This window comes from Schistocerca nitens, chromosome 6, assembly GCF_023898315.1.
Source record: "Schistocerca nitens isolate TAMUIC-IGC-003100 chromosome 6, iqSchNite1.1, whole genome shotgun sequence".
NCBI lineage: Eukaryota > Metazoa > Arthropoda > Insecta > Orthoptera > Acrididae > Schistocerca > Schistocerca nitens.
This window is the reverse complement of record NC_064619.1, coordinates 164,463,876-164,474,512: the sequence shown is the minus strand read 5'-3', so window position 1 is coordinate 164,474,512 and position 10,637 is coordinate 164,463,876. Positions and strand designations below refer to the sequence as shown.

At 34.8% G+C, this 10,637-nt stretch overlaps 1 non-coding gene across 1 annotated transcript; it reads right to left on the bottom strand.

The window, feature by feature from the left end:
• Nucleotides 1-9,687: 9,687 nt before the first annotated feature.
• Nucleotides 9,688-9,762, bottom strand: Trnas-cga (transfer RNA serine (anticodon CGA)). Its single transcript has one exon. It is a non-coding gene; the product is annotated as a tRNA-Ser (tRNA).
• Between the last annotated feature and the right edge of the window lie 875 nt (nucleotides 9,763-10,637).

Below are 10,637 nucleotides of genomic sequence, written 5' to 3'. Positions count from 1 at the left end.
TGAAACATAGCCGTTGCGAAACACTGAAACAGTTCCACGTATCGATACACTGTACCGAAACAGAAACAGTGGCCAAGTCTAATTCGTAGGCACTAGGCAGTAACAAATGAACGTGAGTCCCAAGCACATTGTACAATGAAACTGGCTTGAGTTTTATATTAAATAAAAACAAATATGGGATCATTTCCTAGTAAAAATCATGCAAAGCATGAGCAACATACTTACAATGCTTTTCAGAGATTGCAGTGTGCACTAGAAGTCGTAATCAGGAACACAATATGATGAAACCAGCTTTTGTTTTCTGCGAGATGAAAATAAAATAGACACACAATAAGAAAACAAGACGATGGACTGATAAACTTGCTGCACTCCAAGTCGCCATTCAGCGAAACAGGGTAATAATTTCAGAAGTAGCTAAATGAGTGCCACCCTCAAGCTGTGAAAACTCCCATCATTTCATAGTGACATCGCCTGACGTTCTGTTCGGTTTTGTCGATGTCTAATATGAATTGGCCTTCAATCTTCATTGTCTGCTTTATATTTGTGACACATTGTGAAGGTTCCACAGAGATTTGGATTTTTTCCCATAAGTATTCATACACTAAAAGAGACCAAATATATGAAAGTGATAATCGATTAAGGTTTCATTATATCTGAAGAAGAAAAAACCAACAGCGTGCACAAATAAGAATAGAAATGCCATTTTGACAGGGAAAACGTCAGCTCTATAGAAGGAGCAAAATACAACTTCTTTGACGTTATTTGCCACTTTAAAAGAAGTAAGACGCAGAGGAAAAACCAAAAAGGCCAATATATTGCCTAGCTAATATCGATTACATTTTGATGAAGAGAAGTGGAAAGGAAAATCAAAACATTCCACAACACTGATGAATCCTCCATTTTTGTGTCATGGTCAATGAAACTTCTTCGCTCATGCCCCTGATGTTTCGTTCTGAGCTCCATTGTACATCTCCAGAGATGCATGTGATTCCACTGTTTCTTGCTGATAAAACGTCAGGAATGGTATAGTTCAATGGACTTCAGCTGCACATCCCAGAACATTCACTGGCAACTAAGACAACCAACTGTGAAAGCTTCCATTGTATTCTACAATATGTGTTAGATCACAACATTCACACATCATCTTTCTTAAGAAAAAATCAGTAAGAGGAAGGTGCAGTAGTGTGCTAACATTGGGTATCAATCTATTTTTGCGCCACTCACTCATGTTATAGTAGTGGACCTCATATACTACTAATCCTGTTATGATAGGGAGCTTGAAGAATTGTGAATTTAAAAACATCAACTTCCACAGCATTCAAGCCTTTTCATCTGCAATCATTTTGGGAGACGAATTTAGGAGTACAGGCTTACTAAACCCCTAGATGTAGAGATTCAAGTAGAGATTGCAGATATAACGATAGACCAATTATATAGAATGAAAAAGCAAGAGGAAGGCATCTCTTTCTTTCATCAAAACATAAGGGGCCTCTTAAACAAAACAGATCAACTCCTTATTAACATTAGTGAAAAGGACAGTATAAATAATGCTCAGATTTTGTGCTTAACTGAGCACCATGTTACTGATAAATGTGCCTTGCCATCTATAGTAAGTTATACTTTAGTAACATATTACTGTAGGGAAAGTAAAGATAAAGGTGGAGTAGCAAATTATGTTAAGAATAGTGTAGCATACAAAGCTATAGATATTCAGAAATATTGTGTGGAACAACAATTTGAGGCATGTGCCACAGAAATAATAACTAAATTCTACCCAATAATAGTGTTGGCTGTCTACAGGGCTCCTTCAGGTGACATAAAAACTTTTCTGCATTCAATGGAACTCCTACTGTCATGGTTACTTTCAAAAGCGAAGGATATTGTAGTATTAGGTGATTTCAATATAAACTTTTTGACAGAAAATAAGAATAAAACAGACTTTGAGACTGTGATGACCTTACACAATCTGACATCAGTAATAAATTTCCCAACAAGAATTACATCCGAGTGCCAAACTATGATAGACAACATTTTTTTTAGATGTAAATAGACATCAGAATTATATTGTCAGGCAGGTTATGAGTGGGCTTTCAGATCATGATGGACAAATTCTCACTATTTATGACGTTAATCTGTTCAAAAAAGAATTTCCTCGATGGAAATTCATAAGAGTAATTAATGAAGAGGCGAAAGGAACTTTCAACCACAGGTTGCAGCAAATGGATTGGTCTTTAGTATATAGCCATGATGATGTTGATACTAAATTTAACTGTTTTATAAATGAATTCTGTGCTCTTTTTGAAGACATATTTCCCAAGAAATGGGTCAGAAACAGGGCTTCCAATTCTGTAAGCAAGCCTTGGAGTACAAAAGCTATAAAACAGTCATGTAAAACCAAAAGGGAAACTTATGTGCAATAAGATTCTGTAAAGATGTAGAAAAATGGGAACACTATAGAATATACTGTAAAATTTTGAAGAAACTAATACAGAAATCAAAAGCCCTTTATTATGAGAAGAAAATAGATAATTCTAACAATAAAATAAAAGCAATTTGGAGCATTGTAAAAAAAGAAACAGGAAGAGATACAACAAGTAAAGAAGATATAAATAATATCAGACATGAAGGTATCCTAGTAGATAACCCCATAACGGTGGCTGAGATTTTTAATAAACACTTCCTATCAGTAACTCAACAGATTGGTTGCAAGCCCGATGTTAATGAAGCTGTAACTATTTGTCAAGCCGTATATTCAAACACAATTTCAGAAATGCACCTTAATCCTGTCACTGTAGAAGAAATTCAAAAAATCATCATGTCTCTAAAAAGTACGAATTCTGCAGGGGTTGATAATATATCTAGTAATTTATTGAAATATTCTTGTGTGTGGATAAGGGACATTCTCTGTCATATTTTCAATGCTTCCCTTCAGAAAGGTGTTGTTCCCAGTAGACTTAAGTATGCCATTGTGAAGCCCCTGTACAAAAAGGATGATAAAGCTGAACTAACTAACTATCGACCTACCTCTTTGCTGACAGCTTTCTCCAAAATTCTAGAAAAGCTAATACATGTAAGAATTACTGATCATCTCGTGAAGAACGAAGTTCTCAGTAAGAGCCAGTTTGGCTTTCAAAAGGGCCGTTCAACAGAAGATGCAGTCTACGCACTTGCAAATGAAGTCCTAGAAACTCTTAATGAAAAAATGCTAGCACTTGGTGTCTTCTGTGATTTATCCAAAGCGTTTGACTGTGTTGATCACCAGATTCTCTTGCAAAAAGCAAAATTAGTAGGAATAAGTGGTGTTGCAGGCAATTGGCTACAGTCGTACCTCCAAGACAGAAAACAAAAAGTTGTGATGAATAGCTCGGGTGGAGTATGTGACACTTCCTCAGATTCTGAATGGAGTTCCATTACATGTGGAGTGCCCCAGGGCTCAATTCTTGGGCCACTATTATTCCTGATTTTTATAAATGATCTACCATCATGTACAAGCCTGCCGTGTAAATTTACATTAGTTGCTGATGATACCACAATTTTTATGAGCAGTAGAACAGACAACAATCTTGAGGAACTCATTAATCACATACTCTCAGATATGGTTAATTGGTTCAAGGTGAATGGTCTCTCATTAAATTCCAGTAAGACCAGCTTTATTCAATTCTGTACAAAAACAGAAAAAGAGAGAGCGATAAGTGTGACATGTGGTAATCAACCAATAGTTAGAATGGAAACAACAAAATTTCTTGGAGTGCACATTGACAAGAAAATGAACTGGTCTTCACATATTATTGATCTCTGTAACAGGCTTAGCTCTGCTACCTATGCTTTACGGGTTGTCACTACATGTGTTGAACCTAACACTGCAAAAGTGGCATATTATGGCTATTTTCATTGTCTCATTGAGTACGGAATTATTTTTTGGGGCAACCAGCCATTAGCAAGGAAAGTGTTCATTGCACAGAAGCGAGCTTTAAGAATTATATGTGGAGTGCACCCAAGAGACTCTTGTAGAAATAGTTTTCGTAATCTTAAAATATACACAACTACATGCCAATATATTTTTTCTCTCGTGTGTTTTGTTTGTAAAAATATAGATATATTTCAACCAAACAGTAATTATCATGAGCATAACACACGGAGGAAGAATGACATACACAGTGAACTCAGAAATTTGACCTTGGCCCAAAAGGGTGTCCACTACATTGGAGCAAAACTCTTCAATGCTCTTCCTCCCGAAATAAAGACAAAGATTCATAACAATAGTGAGTTTAAGAAAGCTCTAAAAATATTTTTGCTAGAAAAAGCTTTTTACAGTCTAGATGAATTTTTAACTAAATAAATTGTAATATTTTAATATTATATAATACAAGTTGACATAATGCCACGATGAATTTTATTTAACCTGAGCTCTGTAACTGTGTGTGCTCCGTATCTGTTTTCTGTAGTGTTTTAATGATTCTAAGAAAATATGTATTTTCTTTTTCTGTATTGCTGCCCAAAGAATTTACTGTATAAATTTTTATATAATTATGTACTCAAATTTCTGTATATGCTATAAGATTATCAGATTGTATTTGTAAAAAACTGACTCGTTCCACGTCCTTGTGTATCCAACACAGTTGGCCCTATGGAACACGAAATTAATCAAATCAGTGCACACAGAAAAATTTAAGAAATAATTTTTCCAGCACTCAATATGTGAATGGGGTGGGAAAAGGCACTTATAACATGTGCGATTGGAACTACCCTCTGCCGCAGACTTCACAGTGCTTTTTAAATAGTAGTAGTAGTGCTTTTTTAATAGGAATAGTGATGGTGGTGGTGGTGGTGGTGTAGGTAGTAGTAGTAGTAGTAGTAGTTTTATTTGTCTTTAGATATTGGAAATATCAGTGTCTTTGTTATGAAGATCATCTAATGTCTATTACTTGTATAAATATCTACTGATGAAAAATTAAAATAACTTTGAAACAGTACACACAAATCCAGAAAGAATAAGCTGAGATGGGGGATATGTCAGACAGACATTGCCGGCTGTCACAATCATTGGAATTGTAAAAGTATTATGCAAGCTACAACAGTGTGTGAGGGGTATTATCAAACCAGAGGGTAGACAATAACAATGTAGCAAAAAAATATGTATACATGTTTACTCATGAATACAGCATATATTTTATTATGTTAAAGAGTAGAGGAGTTTAGGTACTTTGTTGCTGGATGAAGGCATTTAAGGAAATGTTCCTTGTAGGTGCAGAGGATGATGAGCTTCTTTTAAGATCTTTGAGGAGAACAGTGCTTTTAGTGTGGAAAGGCACCAGGTTAGAGTCTCTTTACATGCTTTGTGTACATGTTTTGATACTAAAACAAATGAAATATTAAAAGTTGGAGTTGAAACATAAAGTAATAACATAACTTGCATAGCTTTAAGAACCACTGTTGTAAGACAATTACTGATACTAGTGCAAGTTTTTGTCTGAGTATGAAAGCTGTCTGACCAAATAAATAAGGAATAATAGGAAAATCAGACATGAAATTATGTAGAATATTAATGTTTGTTGTCTGTGCTACAGAACACAAACAAAACTATTTCTGTACGTATGAATATAAAACAAATGGCTATCCCTACTTAACAAACTCTTTCGCCAAGTAATTGTGCAGGTACTTCCAATATATGCTAAGTGTTTGATTTACTAATAACATGACACAAAACCAATCAAGGTTATACATAAATCTCAGTACGCTATTAACCATGTGTACCAATGTGTATCGTGCACTGCTGATACTTGTTGTAATAAAGATATTTTTCTTGTTTAAGTGAATGCTTTGTTTGATTAATCATTTAAAAACAAAGAGTGTTCATAAAATATTTCTGTCAGAATATCAGAAAAAAATATGAATCACACTCTCTACTTATGGACGGAGCTCAATGAATGTGAGAAGAGTGTAAACATGGCAAATACAACTGTAGGCTACATTTTTTTAAACAACATAAACAAATATTTGAATGTAGATGCATCATGCCATAGTTTCATTGAAAACAAGATGGTACAGTATCCAAGTATATCTGTAAATATTCACACTAATATCTGGAACAATTAGCTATTTTCAATACTATACATTTTTCAAATGTTTTTAATACTGGTGCCATGAAAGCAATTACTAACATACTGCCTTGTAAAATGTACAAGTATTTACAACTGTCATGCTCCTAAAGAAAATGAGAAATAATTCTCTTAATCAGTAGATATTAGCTCTTAACAACTGAATCAACTTGATTAAATTCTTTGTTAGAATACTTAAATATTCCAAATGAAAATTTTTATGGCCTCATTAATGCGAAATCCCACTCTCCATTTGTCAATGCACTGGTGAGGGAAAGATAAACAAACTTCCTCAGAATATATTTCCAATGGTTTGCAGATCATAGATGTAGATGTGGTTGTGCTATTGAGCATTCCTTAGGTGGTGTGCCTCTGCGTTGTGGAGCTTAAACATAATCCTTAGCATGGGATCTTGTCTTCTTCACACAGTCTCTCTGTTCTCCTGTCTTGTGATAGATGCATGCTATAATTAGAATGTGTGGTATTTTGTTCATGTTTGTATATTTTAGGACAGTGTTAAAATGAAAAACTCATGGTTACTAAAATTTTTATAACTACCTTGTTCTAAACTATTTATTATCTGTTTCAGCTTTAGCATGAGACGAGACAACTTGGAAGTCTTGATACGATGATGTGATCGATCAGCCACTGTTATAGCCACCTATATGCAAATTTATATGTTCAATCAAAGAACCGTTCTTCATAATCTTCTCATGGCTTACGAAGTTCAATTACAATTTCTTGTATGCATTTTACACACACCAACCATGGCAATGCAATTCCTTATTACTGATACATGGTCTAGCATTGGCCTATTAATGGTTGTGGAAACCAGTCATGTTGATCATTTCATTTTCTTTATTTCAGAGTCTTGTCATTATATAGTAATACTTCTCTCTGAAAGGCTTAGAATTTTTTTTTATTATAAATCAGAGAAGGGTTATTATAAGCGGCTACAGTGTAAAAATTTTACATTGTTTTCTGTTATGTTTCATGAGATTCTGCCTCACCAGTGTGGGGCTAAGGCATTTTAATTTTAAAATTGAAGAAAAAACTATTTCCAAAGAAGAATTGGATGTAGACGTATAAAGCAACCACTGTTGAATACATCATGGCATCATCGCTATTTCAGATATGGGCATTAGGCATAGCAAGCCTTCTGCTCCAGTGCATACAATTAACACCACCAGGGTATTTGTCCACTAATGTTTGATGAAAGTAAATTTTCCTTTATTGAATTTAATTGTATGTGTAAATTTTATAAATCATTGATGAGTTTTTTGTCACACGATGGCCACTCTTTGCTTAATTTATGTGTAATGGCAAATGCCCAATTTGATAGTGTGCACCCTCAAGTAAATTGATGATGCTAACCACTGTTTAATCTCAGTTTAATTCTGTAGATATCTCTACAAATCTTGGCCTTTTAGATTTTTTTTCAAAATTATTTCATTAAATAAGCATGTTATGACAAAAATAGAAAAAATGAACAGAATAGTTTCAAACAATAACAGTGATGTTGAGATGAATGCTAAACAAAGTGAGTTTCACACAGTTAATGTAGAAAATTTTCATGTTTCTGGGCAGAAACAGAATTGAGCTCTGAAATGCAAGTATGTGTTTTACCTGAAAATCACCTGTATGAAGACGATGTTTATGCAAACAATCAAATGCTGAACGCAGATTTTGAAATTGATGACATTTCACTTGAAGTGAATGGTCAGATGGACAATGATTCCACTGAATCTGAGTTGCAAACTAATAATCAGCCTATTGATCCAATTATGTTAGTGTTGGAGAAATTTAAGGAACTGCCAACAGAACAACATGAGTTACATAAAGATTTTAAGACTTTTCAAACAGAAAAGAAAACTCTCCAACAACTTAGTGGCTATAACAGCTAATTTTAATAGCTTGTTTGTGCAATACAATAGTTTAGCAAGTGATGTACCACAGTTGAGAGTTGTTTACCATAATGTTTCTGGAGTCAATCAGGTCTGACAAACAAAGACAAATGCAAGATTCTGTAAAACAATAAAAGAACAAAGTAAATGCTTTTGTGAACTAGCAGGGAGCAAAAGTGGAAATATAGTTTAAAGATCAGTTGAAAGTCATTGATGATAACTTTTTGCAATGGCTAAAAGATGAAGAGTCAAAGGTAAATAACAAATTAAATTTCGAACTCAGACAAGTTAGGAGTAATATGGGCACTGCTGCCATATCAAATTGTGATGATTCTGGTGAATCTGTTAAAGCCAAACTTGTACAGATTAAACAAACTTTAAGTAAAGATTTACCAGTATTGCATGGTCAGATGACTGCAGATTGCTACCACACAACAAGAAATATCTGTAATCATAGGTTTAGTTCAAGGTGCAGCACCAAATGCAGACCCATTATGTGTGTGTGTTTTATTCATCTCATAACATACACAATTTCAGAACATATGTCCAATGTACAGGAGACATGTCAAGGTTGCAATTTCCTTATTTAAAATTTTGTCACACTTACAATAATGCTTTGTGGAGAATTTACTTTCTTGAAATTTGTCAAACTAACGGTATTTATGTCTACTATACCTATCATAACATTTTATTCCATTTTAGGGATCCAGCTCAAAGTATCACTTCGTCCTTCATGAAATCTTCTACAGAGTAGTAGCGTCATTCAATTACAAAATCATGTAACTTGCTTTTTAAAATGTTTATCTTCATATTCATTATGTCACACCCTTTTATTGTGTTGTAAATTTTTATGGTTATATACTGAAGAGCCTGAGCACGCAGTTGTAAGTGATGAGAGGTGAGCATAAAGTTTTGTTTATGTCTTGTGTCATATGAGTATTGAAAATGATTTTTTTAAATAGATCAACTCTGTTGCATAGGAAAAGAACCACCTCAAAGATGTATAAAGAGGGGACAGTTAATATTTTTAGCTCTTTAAATAATGGTCAACATGGCTGTGCAGAGAACATGTTGTGAATGATTCTTTTTTGCTACTTTAAAATTCATGTAACATTTTCCGAGTTTCTCCAAAAAATTGCACCATATCAAATAACCAATTCAAAATAGCTATAATATTATATTTTCCTGGTGGCCATATCAGTAGCATAGGCTAGAATTTCCATTGCAAATCCAAGGTTGTTTAATTTATTTGGTAGGTATTCTATGCATGGAGAGCTACACCAAACCAGTCTGACGACTGAAGACCACAACAACAACAACAGGTATTCTATATGAGAATTGCAACTCAAAGTTCTGTCTAAGCTTATTCCCAGGAACCTGACTGAGTCAAGTTCTTCCATTTTTCGATTGTTGTGAGTGACACAGATTTCTTCAGTTTTTGAATGTTTGGTTTTAAAACTCATTATGTGGGTTTTTGAAATGTTTAGACTTAAGCCATCTAGACTGACCCATGTTTGCAGGTTACTTAACATACTTGTGACACTCTGTTGTATATTGTCAGAATTTTCATTTTCAATTAGGACAGAAGTATCATCTGCAAACAAAGTTAAATGATTCCAGAATGAGACTTTCATTCTGCAGTGGAGTGTGTGCTGATATGAAACTTCCTGGCAGAGTAAAACTGTTTGCCGGACCGAGACTCGAACTCGGGACCTTTGCCTTTCGAGGGCAGGTGCTCTACCAACTGAGCTACCCAAGCACGACTCACGCCCTGTCCTCACAGCTTTACTTCTGCCAGTACCTCGTCCCCTACCTGCCAAACTTTACAGAAGCTCTCTTGTGAACCTTGCAGAACTTCAAGGAGAGCTTCTGTAAAGTTTGGAAGGTAGGAGAAGAGGTACTGTCAGAAGTAAAGCTGTGAGGACGGGGCATGAGTCATGCTTGGATAGCTCAGTTGGTAGAGCACTTGCCCACAAAAGACAAAGGTCCGGAGTTTGAGTCTCGGTCCGGCACACAGTTTTAATCTGCCAGGAAGTTTCAAAGTTAAATGAGTATTTATATTGAGAGGCAAGTCATTTACATAGAACACGAATAATATGGGTCCAAGAATTGAGCCTTGAGGAACACCTTGTTACACAGTTTTCCATTCTGAGAAGTGATCTCTGTAGCGTTGCTCTTGGGGGACGAAAATAAAAAGAATTGTTATTTTATTTTTTATTTTTTTTGAAAAATGTCGAAAAAGTGAATATTTTGGTGGGCCACTTGGCAACAGAATCAGGGATTTATTACACTATTATAATAGCATACGTTGACCATTAAATACCTGAATAAGAGCAGCATATTGACATATATATATATGAGATCGTTCGGAAGAAACATAATCATTTCTGTGCATTTTTATAGTCGCGATGTAGTCATACCCGGATCAACACTAAGGGACCAGAAGATTTATAGACTTTAAAAGAAATGCAACACTACACAAAAAAATTGGTTCAGAAATAATAGGAAAACGATAATGTTCCTTCTGCCTCATGCTGCGTTCGGCCCATCAGCGTGATCGTAATTTCTGGTGATGAAGTAACACAAACAATAATTAACAGTCAGTTAAATAAGGAGATGGAATCATCAAGGTTAA